The sequence below is a fragment of the Pogona vitticeps genome, chromosome 1 (genome assembly GCF_051106095.1).
Source record: "Pogona vitticeps strain Pit_001003342236 chromosome 1, PviZW2.1, whole genome shotgun sequence".
In the NCBI taxonomy this organism is placed as follows: domain Eukaryota; kingdom Metazoa; phylum Chordata; class Lepidosauria; order Squamata; family Agamidae; genus Pogona; species Pogona vitticeps.
Genome location: NC_135783.1, coordinates 283,887,836 through 283,908,625, shown reverse-complemented (window position 1 = coordinate 283,908,625; position 20,790 = coordinate 283,887,836).

The following is a 20,790-nucleotide window of genomic DNA, read 5'->3' as shown; positions in this document are numbered from 1 at the left end:
TACTGTCACATATCTAACATAGTTTTGTTGTTGTTATCTGGAGTGTTGTCTGCTTATGATGAGTATGGAAAAAGACTACAATCCTTTGTGAATGACAATATTATTGAATTCACTTTGAAAGATACAGGTTAACCCTTAGTAAAAATAGGTCAAATGCCTTTGAGTAGTGTTTTCTTATATTGCACAGGAACACTCCATTTCCAACATTACCTGAAGCTGGCTTTGGAACATTAAAATGTACATTTGTATTTCTTAGTGACAAAAAAGGAAAAGGGTGGGATATTTCTCTGAATGTTCTCCAGTGTCAGGTGAGATGTTCAATTTAGGGGTTGGGGTGAGGGATCCTCTTGCGAGAAATTTAGCCTACAACTTCAGTTTTGGATATAATTAGAAACAGAGAGGACTCCCTGGAAAAGACCTTAATGTTGGGAAAGTGTGAAGGCAAGAGGAGAAGGGGACGACAGAGGATGAGATGGTTGGACAGTGTCACCGAAGCAACCAACATGAATCTGACCCAACTCTGGGAGGCAGTGGAAGATAGGAGGGCCTGGCGTGCTCTGGTCCATGGGGTCACAAAGAGTCGGACACGACTAAACGACTAAACGAACGAACGAGAAATAGATTAAACCTTATGGGAACTGCATATTTCCTCCCCCCACAAAACAGCCTCTTTAGAAAGTCAAATCATTCGGATTACATGATTGATAAATCAGATGTTCAAACAAAGCCATACCTATTTGCAGCCCCAGGTAAGATGTCCCCTTCTGCTATCCCAGTCCTGACCAACCACAATACAGAAATGGGCTAATTTTACCACATTCACACACACTGAGACAAATTCATGTTTGGGCATATCCAAACTCCCTGATCATTCTGGGGTTGCTCTGTGTTATTCTGGTATGGTTGGTTGGTTGGTTGGTTGGTTGGTTGGTTGGTTGGTTGGTTGGTTGGTTGGTTGGTTGGTTGGTTGGTTGGTTGGTTGGTTGGTTGGTTGCAGATCCAAATAGATAATGTAGGTACTGTCATCTTCAAATAGGGAGATTATTTGTTGCTGGGTGCACTGGGTCTTCCTGTTACTATCTCACAGATATCTGGAATTCCTTCCTGAGGTCTCACTCTCAGCCCAGATCACCATTCCCTCTTGTCTATCTTCTCTCCTATTCCACACCCATTTCTCTTTCTTTTACCGTTCCACATCCTGAAATCTGTGTGTTTTGTCTGGAATTCTCCCCCCCCCCTCTTTTTTCCCCCCTTTTTTGTTCTGTTTTCACTTCTGTGCTATGGTGGGAAAGTGATAACATTGTTTTTTAAAAGCAGAAGGCAGGAATGGCTGATGTCTTCCCCACCTTCTTCCACCCACTTCACTCCTTCATTCCCTCTTTGTTTTTACATACCCAGCATTCTCAAACCTTCACATTTTCACTTTTTTGTTGTTTAGTTTTTACACTTGTAACTATTTTAAAACAATTAAAAATGGAAAGCAGGAATAACTGAAGCCACAAGAAAAGCAAATGGCAGCAGGTGGGTTGCAGTCTGACCAGCAGGGGGAAAAATCCATAAGGAGAATGCCATCAAATGATAACAACCTATAAAGTGCACAACTCAGCACAGTTCTGAGATAAAAACAGACAGATCTTGCAGCAAAGCAAACTGAAATAAAAATACAAAACGTGGAATATTAACACTTTTTTGTCCTTCCTTGCCTCTTTTAACGTTAGTTTCAGCCTTCCATCCTGGGCACACCAGGATTCAACAGCAGTATCATGCAAACACAGAAACTTTAATAAATGCTCAGTGTGGATAACTCATTTCTTCTGAAGAGTATTTTGCATCTAAGGCTATGTTAACTATGTCACTTCTTTGGGCTCTTCAAAATACGATTTCCAGAGACTTTCTCAAGAAATTCTTTTAAAACAAAATTTGGCTTAGATCCAATTACTTCCCCCCCCCCAGGTATTCTGTTGTCTAGGCATTGCATGAAAGAAAAGGCCTTGTGCACCATGCTAACCACAGTGACTGAAATCCTGCTACTTAGTGTAATAAGTTGCAGTAGAGTAGGGCCACCGAATCAGTAGGATTTCATGAGCCTACTCCTTGGTAAGTTTAATTGGGTCTGATCTAATTGTGACTTACCATGCTGAAGTGAGTCACGACTGGAGTAGGCCCATTTGAATCAATGGAGCTTATGGAGGAATTGACACAGCAAATCCACACTGGTTCAATGGGCCTACTCTAGTGTGACCTACTACACAAAACAACAGGATTTCAGACTTTTACCTCGGATGGCGGTGGAGATGTGAAACAGATCTTCAATAGATTACTTCAACAGCCAGGTGGATTTAAATAAGTAAATGCAATGATTATGGTAATGTGGTTGGAAGGCACTTACTACATAGCCCTAAGCATTTTACTTAGAAATTATACCTTATTGGTCAAAATCCTATTGTGTCATTATGTTAGTTTAATTGCAGTGGCATAAAAGGCAGCAGCAAATTGCTGCTCATTGACAAGTCACCACTCATATCACTCATCACATGCCAGTTGTATCAATCAGTGTGCAACAAGGGATACAAGTGCAACTTATGAAATAGCAATTGATGTCATTGCACGTATACCAACATAGCTAGCCAATATGAGTCTGGGCATTTTGTTCAACAAGATTTACTTCCAGGTAAGGGTCCTTAAGATTACAATTGCAGGGCTTTAAAAGTCAAATGGGATTTTAACTGTGCTTTGGAATTGAGGTAGCTATGTTATGTCGAGAGCACATGACTAGGTATAATATGCTCTAATAATTATTAGTCAGTTTTATCTGTCATTAAATGTTCCAGTTAGAGCTAAGATCTACAAGCTGATTATTCAGCTCAGGAATAAACTGTACAGATAAAATAGAGGAACTGACATAATTTCTTAAAATGTTAGGTGGGGGAAGAACTAGCAAAATATATATGATCTGTAAGCAGCATTGCCACTATGGGAGTCGTAACACAAGGAGAATCTTTTTGCCAGGATGAGCTCTGGTATTGTTTTCCTTAGAATAACACCACAAGCAAGTCTTTGCGATGTTCAGTGATGTTATTGTTCATAGTCAAGTGGGGGATTTGAATCTATGCCACCTGCAGTGAAATCCATTTAAAAAGCTGCTTTGCCTCTTTGAGAAGTGACTCTTTCAGTTGCAAGAGTCTGTGGATCTTGGAGCAGTTCAGAAACAATTAAGCCCATAAATTTGTCTGTAAAAGAGTATACATCCTGGAGAAAAGTGGCATCATTAAAAATGGGTGCTGGAGAGCTCCAAATGCTGTGAATCTAGAACATTTGTCAGACCATGCTCCATCTTCGAAGAGATCTCACTCAGCCGTAACCCTTGGCATCCTGCTATCATTCACCAAATGACTTATCTTCTCACTGCTCTTATCTGGCATTTCTCTTTGTTTGATGTTGTCACTCTCAGTTTAGTCCCACTTCTTTCTTCCTGACATGCGTATCCATATCATTGTCACATTCCACATTTGTAGTAAGCAAAAAAAAACCCCCAAAACAAATAAACCACACCACCGAAATTCTGTTCTTGTGGAAAGAAATTTCATGCACTGCTTGAAAAAGTATTGTTCTGGTTTTGCTTTGCTTTTCATTCTTTCAGGGGTCTTTCCTCTATCAGTTTCTCAATGGTGGAGAGATGCAATTACATCCCAGATATATGAATAAACAAAGAGAAAGTTTTATTGCTTACATGTTTGTGTTTCCCATTTCTCAGAGTAACATTTTTTAAATGGTGGTATACTTACAGATCTTTGCCTTAATATTGCCTGTTAATCCATGTAAGATGCCTCCTTATTCATTGTTCAATTTAAATGTCATCTTTAAATGATGTTAACCACCATTGTATACTCATTGTCTTCAACTTTAAATATTGTCTTTCATTGTTGTAAGCCACGTTGGGTCCTTTTCAAGGAGAAAGGTGGGGAATGAATGAATGAATGAATGAATGAATGAATGAATGAATGAATGAATGAATGAATGAATGAATGAATGAATGAATACATACATACATACATACATACATACATACATACATACATACATACATACATACATACATACATACATACATACATACATACATACATACATACATACATACATACATACATACATACTATAATTCACATATCTCTCAAGGGACCATCAGTAACAGAGCTAAGATTTTTGTTTCTGGAATGTTTTTCATTTCCTGGATTTCCATTTCATTGTTGAACATGGACTGAGGTGACCTGAAACAACTTCTGACTGTTAATTATAGCTTTATTTATTAGCAAACCTGCAATTGCCTCCAATATATCATGGCTAAAGGGATAAAGCAAGGAGACAAAATAAACAGTTAGCTGCTATACAAGCTGCCAAACAGCACAGTGGAAAAACTCACTACTGCTTTTTTGGAGCTATAATGAATTCTCACAAGAGCTAGAAATGTTAAGAAATGCCACTGGCAGGTTTGAACACGAGGCCCGAGCATGGTTAGAGGAAGAGAATTGCTTTTGCTAGCGTTAAAGAACCTGGGACAGGAGGGAGAAATAGCATGGGACTGGGACCTGAGGAAGGTGGAAATTATCTTTATTTATCAAGAGAGCTCTATCTGTTGAATGGAAGCATTACCTGCTCTCTGGATTGCTGTTTTAATACAAATGGCTTAGAAAACATACCCCTTTGTGCTTAGGAGTCAGTCTCCCAAAGGCATCATTTCTTTAACCTGCACAAGGGTTGTTTATGAATAAAATCTCTACAAGATTGCTAATGAGAGGAGTTTGTGTACTTTGCAAGGGGTGCCAACAACCACGATGCCAAAACTTCAGTTCCGTTTCAAGGTTTAGGAAGATTATACAGAAATGGTACATGTCACCCTGAATGTTCTTGGGGTGGAAGAAGAATATGACAGGAATAGAAGCATCTACACCGTATCTCTTGACCATATGATTTGCTCTAGGCAATTTCTCTCAGCAAAACTGTGGCTTTCACACCTTGTGCATGGAAGAGCAAGTACATTTTAAGGTAGGCTTCACATTCTGATATGTGAGAAGCTAAATTGCGCTCCCACAGAATGTAGATGAGGTTGTCCAATGCTGAGTTTACAGCGTGGAGGGAGAATTTGTGTGTGTCTGCAATCAGAGCCTGGAGAAATTCCGTTTTGGATTACAACTCCCAGGATTGCCTAGCCAGCATGGCCCCTGGAAAGAATTCTGGAAGTGGTAGTGCAAAAAAGTAACAGAAAATTAAAAAATATGTTGTGGCACCTTAAAGACTAAATTGTTGTTGTTTAGTCATTAAGACATGTCCGACTCTTCATGACCCCATGGACCAGAACACGCCAGGCCCTCCTGTCTTCCACTCCCTCCCGGAGTGGAATATAGAATACAGAATATAAAATATATGGAATATAGACTAAATGCTATATTTTAATGTGAGCTTTCGTGAACAAATTCACTCCCTCATTTTTTTCTCTCTTTCCTGATATGCTGGCACAGACTAACGCAGCAAAGATCAGAAAGATTAATCTATGACTATTTGAATAATTCACTGTTTTTAGCTTTAATGTGTTTTAATGTAAGCCACCTTAGGTTCTTTCTTAGCAGAAATGTGGCTTTAAATAAATAAATAAATAATAACAGAACGTGTGTGTGAGAGAGACAGCAATTTAATTTGAACTGAATCACGCCCATTGAAGATGTAAAAAAGAAAAAGACATATATTTAAATTCTATGTGTATTTACTGTCTAGTAAGCCCAACTGAGCTGAATTCTGCATTGCATATATTAAAGTCGCAGGCGAGCCAGAGGCTTCATCAAGCAACGGCAGCTTGCCTCCCCCCCCACGGATGGCGCGAGATTCCTTGTTCCTTATTGGTTCATTTGGAAAAGTGGGAGAACATTGTTAAGGATAAAAGGGATGTCCTCCCGCATTAACAGCCTCTTCTTTCTCAGACATCCACCCACCCACCCTAATTCTAGTGATCTAAGGCTGGTCACCTTTAAGGGGCTGGATAGGAATTTTTGACCTTCATCCTGATTGGCTTTTGGATGGGAGGATTTTTCGCCTATCCCACACTAGCACGGGTTATTGGCAAATAGTGGTGGAATATTGGTCACACTGGCAGGTAGTGCGGAAAAACAGGTATTTCTCAGTGAGTCCCAATTTTAAAATCATGTAAGCTGACAGCGCACCAGACTTCTTAGGGCTGCAAATCGTGCGATTCAGCACCTGGGCGGACAAGATGCGCTGGGCCACTTCCGGACCAACAGTCATCAAGGGAAGATGGCTTGAGGTCTGGGGGTGTTTTGCTAGTGGCCAGCCGGGGTCCTGCTGTCATTAAGACTGCAGGAAGCTGGGGCTGGGGACTCGTCCATATGATGATGGGTTTATCTGTTTCCGCACTACTGCAGGCCCCCTGGCAAAATAATTTTTAACAGTTATAATTTTCAATAAAAGTGTGGCCGGTTGTTTAATCCATACCTACGTGTCTCACATCTTTATTCTGGGGTTTGGGGGCAAAATAGCCTTCTATTCACTCAGTGGGGCTTCCTCTTTGTCTCTTCCTTCTTTAGCTTTCCTCCCCTCCCCTCTGCAACACCTGTCCAAGGTCTGCTCCAGATAATCACCCAACCCACCAATATAAGGACACCATTAGATATAATCTGGTACATCTGTAACAGTCTCTGTATTGACTACAGCTACTGTAGTGTAATGTGTGAATTTTACAAATGGGGTGGAGATGGGTCCAAAATGATGTAAAAACTTTGTTAAACACTTACGAAAGTAAACATTTTAAAAAAATTAAAAAAGAAAGAAAATGTAATTTTTAAAATTCCAAAGAGGAAACTGGCTTTCATAAAACAGAGGATTTGCCCATCACTAAAACTCACTTTCAGCTTGATTACGTTATTTAAATGACACCTATCTGCATTTTAATCCTTGTGCAAAACTCTGCTGGCAGAATTAATAATTATGATCAAAAACCATGAAAGTCCATGCTAATGATAAGATAAAGAATTTATTCCCACCACCTACAGTGAGCAGCTAATCTTCCTCCATGTCCTAATCTACTGACATACAGGTTTTGATCTGAAATAAGCTCTTAATAATGAATAATCTGCCTATGAATATGATTCTGCTGAGCAGAAAATGGAGGATTAAAAGAAGGAAGTTGGGAAGAATTTGTTCTCCTATCACTCCCACCTTCTCATCTTCTAAAGCAGCTTCTTTGGAAATACTTTTTGATTGTTGCTGCCACCTTAAGGATGCCTGCATTCTACCTTGTCGCATCCACTGCAGTACTTCAGGGTGTTTTTCTTTTGGCACAGACTAAAAGTGTTGGCACTTTGCATTTATCTACTCTAGGGAACAAAAGCAGCAAAGTGACATTTACTCGAGTGTTGAGTTTCTTTAATTGAGCAATGCCTGGGAAACAATACAAAAAAAACCCCCACACACTCCCTTATTTTAGTGAAGAAAGACTAGGTTTGCATTCAACCCTCCTGGGAATAGGCAGGATGCCTCTTATTTGCAACATAATTAATCCATCTCTTTGCACGCACTTATGGGGTGGGGTGGTTTTTAAAAGCACATTGAGTGAGTGAAGAGGAATGGCAAAGAAATTGGATTTCCCTGTACCGTTTAAATATGTCTCAGCAGCAAAGCACCTCCTTTGTTCTTCCCTGTCTTCTTCAGCTTGCCTTGCATACAACACTGTGACAAGGATGAACAAAAGGGTTCAGAAGTTAGGAAAAGTGGATTGTGAATGCACAATCTGCCAAGCAGCTCTGCTTGCACCAGTGCAAGCCAATCAGCATCTTGCTATTTTTGTTTATTCTGTCGGATCACACCGAATAATCAGGGACAAGAATATTTTTTTGTAGAAGAAGAGGATTTTTAAAAAGAAACAACAACAAAAAAAAGAAACCTCTTGAAGCAGATGGAAGGAGCAGCAGATTTGATGGGGATTTTTTTTCCTTTGCTCACTGGATGGCATTTTAATGTTTCTAAATAAAACACACACATACCTACAGAGGAAACAAGAGATTCACTTTTCTTCTCTCTCATAAAGCACTAAGTGTAGGTAGCTCTTGACTACAGCAGGGTGCACTCAACCTCAAATTTGAGATCGAAGCATCCTAATGTTTGGTCAATGAGCTACTCCTGGCAGTAACCAGATAAGATGGTTTAGATAAGAGAAATGGCAATAGGCAAGGATATAAGACGTTTCTGGAAAAAGGAAGAATGCTATAACTGGACTATCTTTACCTAGGTGTTATGGAGGGGCTTGTGAGCTGCACACCTGTAATTTTCAGTGGTAGCTAAGCAAATGTCAAGAAGCATTGATCTGAAGAAAGATTTCTGACTGTGGCGTGTACATCCTAAGGCTGTAATAATGAAAAAAGGCCGACAGCAGTGTAGGTACAATGTAAATTCTGCTCTGTTTACAGATATTTTAGTATTGTTGTCCCAGTATATGGACAAACAAAATGCCCCTACTTATTTCCTACAAAAATCAAAAATGTTTTCCAGGGATGCCGAAAAACAATACAAACATGGAATGGGCCTAGGGTTGGCCATAAAACAAGAAGAACATGAATGGATCTAGAGTTAGTTGAGCATAGAATGACCTATCAAGGTCATTTTAAATTTTGTTTCTGTCTTCTAGGGCAGAGGTACCCAACCCACGGTCTGTGGCCCCGTGCCAGTCCATGACCTGAGCCGGACCGGGCTGCGGAGACAGACCTTCCCCCCATTCCCCATCTCCATTCCCCCACAGCCCCTTTGTGCATGTGTGCATGCACATGTACCCATATGAGCGTTCCCCCACCCCTTAGAATGTATGCATGAGTGCCCCCCAAACACCAAGCATCCTTTGTGCATGCACACGAGCTTGAGCGCACCCACATAAGCACCCTCCCGCTCCTTCACACATACACATAAGCATGCAGGCACCTGCACAAGCGCCCTCCTGCTCCTTCACAGATGTTTACAAGCGTGGGGGATGCCCTGCCTTCCCCAACCGGTCTGCGGGGTTAAAAAGGTTGGGGACCACTGTGGGTATTAGCTATTCCCCCCCAATTATGTATCATCAGCAAATTTGACAAGCATTCCCTCATCCAAGTCATTAATAAAAATGAAGAGCACTGGGCCCAGGACTGAGCCTCGGGGTACCCCACTTGTTACCTCTTCCCAGTTAAAGAAGGACCCATTATGGTTGTTGTGGGTTTTTCGGGCTCTTTGGCCATGTTCTTCGGAACACAGCCAAAGAGCCCGAAAAACCCACAACAACCATTAGATCCCGGCCGTGAAAGCCTTCACAAATACAAGGACCCATTAATCATCACTCTCTGAGTATGATTCTATAGCCAAGTATTTATCCCCCTGACACTTAATCTATACAGATGATGATGGTCATAGAATCATAGAATGATGAAGTTGGAAAGGGATAATAAAGCCATCGAGTCCAACTTCCTGCTCAAAGCAGGAATACAAATCAAAGGATATCTGCCAGGTGGTTCTCTTAGTTTCTCTTGAATGCCTCCAGTGTTGGAGCACTCACCAACTTTCAAGATAATCAATTCCATTGACATACTGCTCTAACAGGATGTTTTCCTGATATTCAATCGAGATCTGGCTTCCTGTAACTTCAGCCCATTATTGCATGTTCAGCACTCTGGACTGATTGAGAACAGGTCCTGCCCCTCCTCCATATGACAGCCTTTCAAGTATCATATCTCCCCTCAGACCTCTTTTTTCAAGGTTATACATGACCAATTCTTTCAGTCCTTCCTCACAGGCAAAGTTCCCTCTAAGCTGCACATGTGCTTGCTTGCCCAGAGCTCTACTGGGGTTGCACACAGGCAGCCAGTTTGTTTAGTTCCCATTTTGAATGAAGCCCTGCCCACCCAACCGCACATGGAGTGAGGCTCCCTGCAGCAGGACAGAGACTTAGAGAGAACACTGCTCATAAGGCTTGGTTTCCAATATCCTAATCATCCTTGTTGTCCTTCTCTGAACTTGTTTCAATTTGTCAGAATCCTTCTCGAAGTGTGTCATCCTGAACTGGACACAGAACTCAAGATGAGCCCTAACCAGTGCTGAATAGACAGGAATTAGTACATAAATTTGGAGACTATACTTCTATGATGATGATTATGATGATGGCATTTCGGGGGGGGGGAAGAAAGTTTGTCTGTAAAGCACTACCAATTAATAGATAGAAGTTAATAAAGTAGTGACATTAACTGGGAACTATTGCCAAAACTATACATGATGAATTGTACCTAGCATCTTGCCATGAAGCTCAGGTTTTTTTACCTGAACAATGATTTAGGCTAAAATCTGATATACATTTAATCTGGGAGTAAGTCCCACTGATTTTATTTTTTGTCCAAGCAGTACATCATGAGATTGCAAGACTGTAATCCAAAAACAAGGAGCCCTAATGAGGGGTTGTTCTGATCCTGGAGACTCTGATCTACCTAAAAGCCCTACCAGAAATGGAACCATTTATCAAGCATCTCATACTGCACTAAAAAATACAATAGACACAAGCCTTTTCATCTCCCTTGTGGGCTGGATTGGCCGCTATATCCTGTCCCCACTCCTGCCACACATATTGTAAGCCACATGCCCAACACACCTCTTCCCCTATCCCAAGTAGACGTTTTGAAGTGGCAGGGAAGAACCACTGTAGGAATCTCTACAATGGCTGGCATTAGTCCAAAACTCCTGAGAATGGAGATTGTCCTGTGAAGAAGGAATTGCTCTACTCTGTGTTTATTTCACACCTGAAATTAATTTAATTCACATATATACTGTACATTCCCACCCTACCCCCATGAAATAACAAGCTGATATATCCTTGCCAGTAAGCCTGTTATTAAAATGACCTTCCATGTTGTCAAGGCACTTGAATTAAGGGAGACAAGAATCTGTGAAGAAATGAAGCTTTATATTTTCTAGTGGTAGCTCACACCAGAAAGGGTTAATTTGGATGCTGTATTCTAAACAGGTGAATGTTACAGGAAAAACAACAACACCGACTCTTAGTGGGAAAGCAAAGTTAGAGAGTCAGCAGGTGGACAGGACACCACAAGGGCAACACTAGTCAGTCAAGCAGGTGTGCAGGGCATAAGAAGGTCAACTTCAGTCACTCAGCATCTGTCTGCGTGAACAGCTAGAGCTTGCCAGAAAGTCAGCATGTGAAGAGGGAAGCTCAATCCCAGCATCACTCGTCATGGAAATAGTGCTTATGGCAGTAAACTTCTGAAATTCTTCAAGAAGCAAAAGAGTTAGTTGTGGATGATCCATCCTGGTGTCATGGGGCTCCAAATAATAATGTATCAAAGCAAGATCAGATCAATGCATAATGTAAGAAAATATATACAGAAACGTAATAGCATATTGCTGCTTACTTTCCAGACTAGCTTCTGATAATCACATAGAAATGGGGAAAAACGGCCTCTTATCAGAAGTACTGTAACACCCAATTAGAAGATGAGATACTTCAGACTTCATCTGGAAAGGGTGATAATGATGGAAGAAACAGGCATCTGGAGACTAACAAGGGGTAACTTAATTAGTTAAATTTGATTCATGGAGTTTTTTGTTTCTCCCACATCAACCTGGTCCGATTCAGGTCACCCTCAGTTTGCAAACAAATGTGTATGTATTTCTGCATTTTTTGTAAAATGAATTCATTACTTGTAAGAGGTCCCGTCTTTAAAAAAGCATTTGTTTTGCGCTCATTTCTCATTGATGAAAGTGGATTTGTGCACATCTTCCAAATTTATACATTTTTCAGATGTGTGCATTTTAGACACTTCTTTTTCACCAGATGAATGACAATCTCAGAAATGTACAGATTTCCAATTGCAAAATATCTGGGTCAGTGCTTCGTTTTAGTCCATTTTGAGTTGTGGAAGCAAATGTTAACATGTGGATCCAGACAATTTTGCAGCTGTTTTCTAGTCTGACATAGAGCAAGTACCCGTTTGTCTTTGAGGACACATCAGATTTAAATTAGTAAGGATTCTAAACCATTTGGGCATTGTAAAACTGGTTAAAGATTACAGTGAAGCCTCTAACCTCAGTGCTATGGACCCCCTCCCCCCCTGAGAATCCTATATTGGCATGTCAACAAAGCCATTGTTGACTGGTGAAATAGGGATAGGGCACTGCTGAGATTACTCTTTAGGATTCTCAGGTCCCAATGCCTTGTCTAAATTACCATATTTCTCTGCACATTCAGGAAGAAAAGCACCTGTCAGGGAAATTGGCACTGCATGAGAAAGCACTCTGAGTTATAGGCTGAAGTGGTTTTAAGCCAGAGGTAGGCAACTTCCAGATAGCTAGGACCCTGTCCACTGCTTTAGATGGTTGCAAGGCTCCAGGGGTGCCCACCTCCATTCTTGAGCTGTTAACTGACTTCTAGTGTTGAAAAAAGCCTTGCCACTCTGGTACTCTAGAATGTGGCAAAATTGTGGGATTTTTGGAGCAAAATATGTTTCCTTATTTTATTTTTTACAAAAAAATGTGAAGGGCTGGGTGCTACTTTTTGGCCTTTTAGAAGGCTATACATGGCTGGCTTTAAGAACTGGGTATCGATCTCCCCTCACCCTCCATCTTGCAATCTTGCTCCAGGACTCATTGTCTCTGAGAGTTACATTATGCAATGTTGTTGCCCCTAAAAAAGAGATGTGAAACAAAATGACTGGAGAGACAACAGGTGTGTACATGCTATTAGAACAAGGCAGAAAATGGAGTACCAGTGTTGCAACTTGTGAGGCAGTTTGTTGCGTAAGTTCTGTAAATCATGGTACGTGTGCCATAGACTGGCTGTGAGCTTTCCAAAAGCTTCATGAGGATCACAGAGCCTAGAAAAGTTCTAAAAATACAATGAAATCTGTACATAAAAATGTGCAGGCAGACTTTTAATTAATAAGTGGGGGGCTCAGGAATGCTATCTTTATTGAATTTAGAGATTTTTAATTTTTACATTTTTTATATATATATTTATTTTAATGCTGGTTTCAATATTGGTAAAGGTATAATTCTTCTTTTCATTATAATTCTTATGGCATTTTTAATTGTTATCACTGTATATTTTTAATTGTTTATCAGCCACCTTTGGTACCCAATGAGGTGAAATGCAGCTATTACCTACCTACCTACCTACCTACCTACCTACCTACCTACCTACCTACCTACCTACCTACCTACCTACCTACCTACCTACCTACATACATACATACATACATACATACATACATACTCCGTCAGCGGCATAGGTGACTCCCTTTCTTTTGGAGGGACAACCCTTGCTGCAAAGAGTGAGGTCCGCAGGTTGGGGATACATCTGGACCCGGCGCTTACCATGGAAACCCAGGTGGCGTCCGTGGTCCGCTCCGTCTATTTTCATCTATGGCGGATTGCCCAGCTGCGGCCATATCTTGATCGGGGGGCCCTCACTACTCTAGTCCATGCACTCGTAATCTCGAGATTAGACCATTGTAACGCACTCTACGTGGGGCTGCCTTTGAGACTCATGCAGATGGTCCAGAATGCAGCAGCCAGGCTTATTAGTGGGGTGAGAAAATTTCAGCACATCTCCCCCTCTCTGGCTGCACTGCACTGGTTACCTATTTGTTTCCGCATCGACTTCAAAGTGTTAATGATTACATATAAAGCCCTAAACGGTTTGGGACCTCAATATTTGGCAGATCGCCTCCTCCCACCCAGATCTACCTGAATCACCTGACATAGCCAGCAGGGGCGGCTGAGGGGCCTAACGCGGAGGGAGGCCCGGAAGGAGAAAACAAGAAACCAGGCCTTCTCAGCGGTCGCCCCTTGTCTGTGGAACACACTTCCCACTGAAATTCAGCTTGCACCCTCACTGGGTGTGTTCAAACACAAACTAAAAACTTGGTTATTCAGACAGGCCTTCCCCCCAGTCACCTAAGTTCTTTTCTTTCCTTTTCTTCTGGTTCTTAATTTTGCCATCTTGGATAGTATTAATTATAATAATTGCACTACGCTCAGTATTTTATGTTGTTTTAATGTGTTTTAATCTTTGTAAGCCACCCCGAGTAGACGTTGTCTAGAGGGGCGGGGTAAAAATTGAATAAATAAATAAAATAAATAAATACAGTCAAATTCCAAAAGATCTCCTTCACAGAGAATTAGTGCAGGGAAAGCACCCCAGAGGGAGACCACAGCTGCGATACAAGGATATCTGCAAGTGGGATCTGAAGGCCTTAGGAATGGATCTCAACAGATGGGAAACCTTGACATCTGAGCATTCAGCCTGGAGGCAGATGGTGCAGCATGGCCTCTCCCATTTTGAAGAGATACTTCTCCAGCAGGCCGAAGCAAAGAGGCAGTCCTGCAAAATCAGGGAGCTGAACAAGGGACAGATTGTGTTTGGGTGGCAAATTTGAATTACAATTAATAAAGTGTGGCTTGTGTTTTAACCCATGCTATTTGTCTCATGTCTTTATTTCAGGGTTGGGAGGGCAAAGGGAGTTTGAAGACTGTTGACCTGCCAAATTTGAGTTGACATGTGATTGTGCACCTGTGAAAGCAGAGTAGTAGTATTGCATTGTGGCATGCATTTTCCCCTGTCTTCTGGTCCAAGTAAAGCAATTGAAATTCTGAGTTAATGCCTGGGGATGAGGAGGGGTCAGATATCAAATAATAAATAGGGATTCAATCATCCAAATAAATCAGAGGTATAAATGGAGAGGCAAATCTGGCAACTGAAAGTATGAATATGCTGTATTCTAGGTAGTGTTGCATTCTATTCTGACCTTCTTTCATTCACAAATCCACAGATACTGCTCTCTGACCAGGAAACCTAAAGGACTGCCTTTCCCATCTGCATGGCTCATCATATTAATGTCTGCTATAGTTCCTCTTCCAAAACCTTGACTTATCAGACCAAGGCAAGGAGAGCCACCTCATCCCTCAGTTTCATATGGATCCCCACAAACGTACACAGACACATTCAAGGACTATCTATGGTTTCCTCCTTTCTAGCAGTAGATATTACAATGTTGTAATATCATTGCCATCCCCCCCCCCGGTCCAGGATGTGCCCTGCAATATGAATGGAGCCATATTCCATTTAGGACAGTCAATCACATGGTAATCATGCCAGAGATGAAGTCTAAGCCATTCATCTCCTGGTTTTGGCATGGATGTTGAAAGCCGTCAACATGACAAACCAAAGGGATTCCAGCACCAAAATAAGCTCTGCTAGCTCAGGATGACGAAATTTTGTGCAGCAAGGTGGCAGATAACATCAAGAGAATCTGTATTCTGCCCCAGGCATTCACCATCAGGAAAACAGAAGAAATTTTGGGTCAGGGTACTTAAAGAGCAGAATAAAATTATGTCTGCAGAGAACTCGTGAACAATGCTGGCTCCCACTACTTTATCCAGCCAGGTCTTTGTAATGGAACTAGATCATCTAGGATCTTATTCTGAATGGCTGATGATTTCCCATTCACCAATCTTTATCTGAAAAGTGTGTGTCCTGTGAGTATATTATACTGCTGTTTGAGCTGGTGTTTGTTTATATGCTATTAGGATGGTTGTTTAGTTATGTTAGATCTTATTTATTTGAGAATGTAACTATTAATGTTGTAGGTTGCTGGTTTGGAAATCATTTTAAGACGGAACAGTACAAATCAATCAAAGGCCCTACTGGCAGCTATTCGCAGGGGTGGACACTACACAACCACACTACCTTCTGTGTTTGAAGAGAACTCTGTAATATGAGCACACCACGTCCTAGGAAGTTCATCATGCTTGACTGGTGTTTCCAACTGTGAAGATCTCTGTTAATGTCCCGCAATCCATAGCAGAACTGCACAGCCTCCCACAAACGTCTGAGCTTTCACAACACATTGCTTATATTCGATACAGTATACTGTTTTGTATCTTATAGCATTTTGTGTATTTGCCTAGTGTAGTCACACAGTTCCTTCCCTTTTGACTTTACAGACTTGGTTAGCTGTCACATGCATGCATGCATGCATGCATGCATGCATGCATGCATGCATGCATGCATGCATACATACATACATACATACATACATACATACATACATACATACATACATACATACATACATACATACATACATACATATCTGTATATGTTATGTTCATGTTATATATAGATTACTTAGTTTTAAGTAATGTTTAAGCTTGTTTATTCTTGTTTGTTTTCATTTTGAGAGGTTAGGTTTCCCAAGCAGTGAGGGGCAATGACAGAATGCACTAAACTTGTAATTGTGCTATCTGGTTTTTATTGACTGTTTTATTGATGGTGTTGATGGATGGTCTATTGTGTTTATTGTTAATCATGTTCTTAAATTGTGTTGTGTTAGTGGTGTCATCTCTTGACAGAAATATGGTTTGTAAATGATTCAGATTAATTACAGCTCTGCTTAACTCTAGTCCTCTTGCCTAACACACACACATCTCAGAAATCATATAGTCTGGTACAGTATTACTTTTCCCTATAGTTAGGCATTTATTTTAAAAAAGCTGTGTGTGAAACAGTCCCTCTCATGCAGTGGACAGCATTTAGAATTTTCACTTAATGCATGAAGATCATATAGTAAATTAGAGCCTTACATCAGGCTTAGAAATAATTTTAATTTCAGGTTTCTAAGAGACAGCTGTGTTAGTCTCTTTCAGCATGGACAATAAAAGCAAAACAACATATTAAAAAACAGGTGTCACAATATATCTGTTTCCATTTCGTTAATTTCAGGATTATTGGCCAGAATAAAATAAAAAGCCCCACAAATGTTGGTTATTACATAGTGTTGTTTTATACCATAATTCTTCTAATAATTATTCTAATTCCTGCAATACATCTTGAAGAAATCAGATGTGATTCTAACAAGAACTGGGTGACAACTAGACAGTTTTCTGTTTCCAAGTCCTAACATATTATTGTAAATTGACATTTTGGTGTTTACCATAATTTCTATATGAATCCACAATATGGAATCAGTAGTTCTGCATCAGCAGAATGGCAAATAAACTGAAATTCAGTGGTGTTGTTTATTATACCCCATTTTAATATTATAACTGATTAAATTGTTTTTAATATTAATAGTGAATCGCTTTTTAATTATATTATCTAATAATTATACAATATGGCACTGTGCCTCCCATGTTGGGCAAAAGATGGAGTATAAATTGATTTAATTTAATTTAATTTAATGCCATTCTTTTCCTTTAAAGGACCTTAGTAGAGCTTAATTAACAACCAGATACCCGAAAGAACACTATCTGGGCAAATAGACTATCTTCTTAGTGATGTCATCCTATTTATCCAGTTCATTTCTCAAGGGGCCCACCTGGCACTGGCACTGCTGTCCTTCTAGCGTCAGACAAATATTGTTCTTGTTTCCCAGTTTTAAAAAAGGCATTTTAATAAAAATTTGAAGCTTATGCAGAATTTTAGAACATAAATTTTCCAGTCAGCTAATGCTCTTCCATATTTGCCTCCTCAGAAATATATATAATATGTTTTCCCAAAAATAAGACAGGGTCTTATATTAATTTTTCTACCAAAAAAAAAAACAACGCATTAGGGCTTATTTTCAGGAGATTTTTTTTATGTACACCCATCTATATTTATTCAAATACAGTCTGGTCATCTTCTTCTGGTTGCTGCACAATAGTGGAGGGAAGGGTTTCACTCAACTGGGGCCTATTTTGGGGGTCAGGCTTATATTACGAGCATCCTGAAAAATCATACTAGGGCTTATTTTCAGGTTAGGTCTTATTTTGGGGGAAAACAGGGTAGAAATATATATAGAAATACATATAGGACTGTAATCTTAAAAAGGAATCCTTTCCCTTAAAGCACTTTGAGGTTGGTCTATTTGACACAGCCAGAGTCAAGATAGGAGAAACTAGCAACATGAATTTTTTTTCTATGTTAAAAAGGGGGGGGGGAGGAAGAAGCCTTCCCACACAGAAAGGTGGTACTTTAGATCAGTTTTGCAGATAGTTCCATACCATGGACCTGGATCCAAGGCTTATGCCACAGTACAGCCATTTTTCTATATGGTCATTTCCCTGAACATCAAAACCAGCTTCTGGGTGGAGCAAGCCCTGAAAATTTCCAAGACCGTAGAAATTAATATTTTCCCCTCCAAGGTCAGAACTCTGTCTTGACCTCAAAGACTGAGAGTCAATCCTTCCTACAGTCCTGAGGATGCCCTTCTAGGCAGAATAGGATTGGACTGTTATAGATAGCCAGTGAATAGAAAAGGGAATTCCTTAACTGCTGAAAATGGTTGACTGTGTTCTTCCTCTCTCCACCAAAGGAATGTTGCAACTTTGATTTTTATAGGCCTATTTCAGGAGCTGAAAGCTGGGAATTCTTTCACTTGTACCTCCGGCTCTGAATTTTCAAATTTAAAAGGTGATTCTATTCAAGGATATTACTAATAATACCAAATCCAGGGATTGTTTAAAAGAAGACTGAGGGAGGGTCAAATCTGGGTTTTAAGCATGCATTGAGCAAAAATAAGGGTGACAACTATTCTTGGTTATGCTGACTAGAGAATTCTGGGATCTGTAGTTCAAAAATGATGAACTTCGGTAGTTACTAAGAAGATGAAATGCCACATTTTCAGTTTTACATTTCTGACTGACAGTTGTTAATACATCCTCACTGGAGATGATGCCAACAATGTGACAGGAGAACTCCACTGGTCCCATATTTTGGGACAGAATTTTCAGCATCATATGTGAAGTGATAAATTCCCACTGCATTGGATTTGAAAGAAGTTGGTGATTTTGAGTGCTAAGAATAAGTGAATACTAATATGGGAAGGATTCTGAAATAGAACTGAAATAAGATGCTACTTTTTGTAAGTCAGGATAGAATAGTAATCGACCCATAATCATAATGTTGTTGCCACAAAAATTGTGCTTCTGTGTTCAGACCATCACACTTTTGTTTTTGCTAAGGATGTGGAAATCTATCCATTTCATATTTATTGTTTAGATAACCAAGAACCAAAAGTCAGAGAACCGGCATTTTTCTACTGTTACATTTCCATACTTGCCCTTTCAGGAATTCAGGTTTTTCCTAAAGTATTAATCAATTTAATTTACAAGAGCTGAGGCAGGTCTTTAAGGTCAGGCCATTCTGTAGATCTATCATTCACAGGGTCTCCAAAAGTCGGAGGCAACATGACAGTGACAATTAACTATTTCATTCTCTTCTATCTTTGTCACAGTGTAGCACTCAAGGTGGCTCAAAAGTGATTAAAAAACAGATGAAATTAAAAACACCTTAATTTATATGATTAAAAAACAATTGAATTTATAGTCTAGTATTCTATTGCTAATCTCAAGGTGAAGGTAAAGGTTTCCCTTGACATTTTTTAGTCCAGTCGTGTCCGACTCTAGGGGGCGGTGCTCATCCCATTTTTCAAGCCGTAGAGCCAGCGCTTGTCCAAAGACAGTTTCTGTTGTCACGTGGCCAGTGTGACTAAGGGATGCTGTTTTACCTTCCCACCAAGGTGGTACCTATTTATCTACTTGCATTTACATGCTTTCGAACTGCTAGGTTGGTGAGGAGCTGGGACAAAGCGATGGGAGCTCACTCCATTGCATGGATTCGATCTTACGACTGCTGGTCTTCTGACCCTATAGCACAGGCTTCTGTGGTTTAGCCCGCAGTGCCACCACGTCCCCTAATCTCAACTGGAGCGCAAACCCAGTAAATCAATTGCTGAACGGTAATCAAGACTTGAGATGGGCACAAATTACCAGTTCAGCAGTTCGTGCCTGTTTCTTTTTTGGCTGAAAAGGTGTTCAGTGCTTCCCTGTGCTTTCCTGTGGCAGGTAGCCACTCAGAGGTAGCACGCCAGCTTCCATGATCTGCCTCCTCCAGGCACTTCCTCTTAGCGGGCACCCACTGGAAGAGGTGAATTTGAGAAGCACTGAACATCTCTTCGGCCAAAAAATGAACTGGCACAAATCACTGGTTTGGCAGTTGATGCCCATCTTTAGTCAAAACCTATGTAAATTCCAGTGGATCTACTCTAGGGGGACAAGCAATGAAAAGAGAGCAGATTTTAAAACACTTCACACAGAGGAAAACACTAAAATGTACAGCATCTGACAATAAGGTATACAAAGTACCCCTCTAATGTACATTTGCTTCCCATGTGCAATTTATTTATGATTTTTCCCATTGACTATGCACATTTTTCACACCATTTTAATTATGCATATTTTTCAAATGAATGAACAGGATTGTGTACATTTTTTCTTTGCCAAAGTGCACTGCAACTTTGAGAAATACACAGATTTTCATGGCAAAACATGCTTTATCTTGTTCTCAACTTAGAGACAGTTGAACTTGATATTTTCAGAGGGAAACAAATGTGTTCTCCATCCCTAGTTTCCACACATTATAGTGAAAGAAGGAAGATCCTAATGGGATCATGATTACCAAAATGGTGCAATGGGAGACAATTCAAATTCTCACTATATATAAGATGAAAAGCTTAAACGAGCTTTGTTATGAGTTCTAGTGCGGAGTGTATATGGAATAAACAGGCTTTAATAGCAGCTGACTCATACATAGCAGATAATTTATGGATACAAATTTTCAACAAACCTTGAGCACAAGCACAATAAATCATCTGGAAATATTTCATCTTACAGGATAAAAATATCTTGCCACATTTACTGTGAACAAATGAGTCTCCA